Genomic DNA, 851 nt, shown 5'->3' on the forward strand with positions numbered 1-851 from the left:
CGCACCGGCTCTGCAGCCCAGGCCATGCTGATGGCCGCCCCAGCCACGCTTGCAGGCCAGGCTGGACTCTCGTGCCCCTCCAGCAGCCACGCCAATTAGCACCCATTCTGCACGGCATGGTAGCCCAGGGACCGCAAGGTGCAGGGTGCTGCACACTTTCCTCTGCACCGAGGGGTGCGATCCTGCCCCACGGCACGGCTGGGTGCTCAGAGCCTTCCCAAGGCGTGGGTCCCTCGGCACCCGTGTTGTGCCCTGCCGTGCCCGGGATGCACTGGCTCTGCGAGATGGCCGGGAGCACACCGTGCCGGCAGCAGGCTGCTCCTCCGGCTCTGGGTTAGACTTTACTTTCCCCATGGGTAACTTTGCCATCAGATGAGTGTCTCATCTACATTAATCTTACCTTTTTATTTTTTTGCACAAAAGCATCAGCGTATTGCACAGGCGGGCCATAAAAGGCTGTATAAATCAGCCAGGGAAGGCAGCCTCACACGAGCATTTATTTTGAACAGTGATGGGTCCCTGCAGGCCACCGCTGCTGCCAGAGCTGCCGACCACGCATGGGGGCATCCCCCCACTCCGGGGTTCTGTGTTTCAGAAGTGGCCCCATCCCACCAGCCATCCTGAGGCGGGTGGGCTGTACTGGGCCCCCTCGGCACCACCGAAATACCTGTTTTCCTGGTGGAAAAAGAGGCAAAACCCCTTCTGTGCTGCAAACCAGGGCTGGGACGGGACGGGGCGGGGGGGCTGCCAAATTATTTGTCTTTGCAGAAAAATGTACGGTGCCCTCCGGAAAGTAGCAGCCGGAGCTGCTGGGGCTGCCCCGGGGTGCGGGGCCGGGCTCGGGGCGGGCA

Source organism: Pygoscelis adeliae, unplaced genomic scaffold (assembly GCF_000699105.1).
Source record: "Pygoscelis adeliae isolate BGI_AS28 unplaced genomic scaffold, ASM69910v1 Scaffold13, whole genome shotgun sequence".
Classification (NCBI taxonomy): Eukaryota; Metazoa; Chordata; class Aves; order Sphenisciformes; family Spheniscidae; genus Pygoscelis; species Pygoscelis adeliae.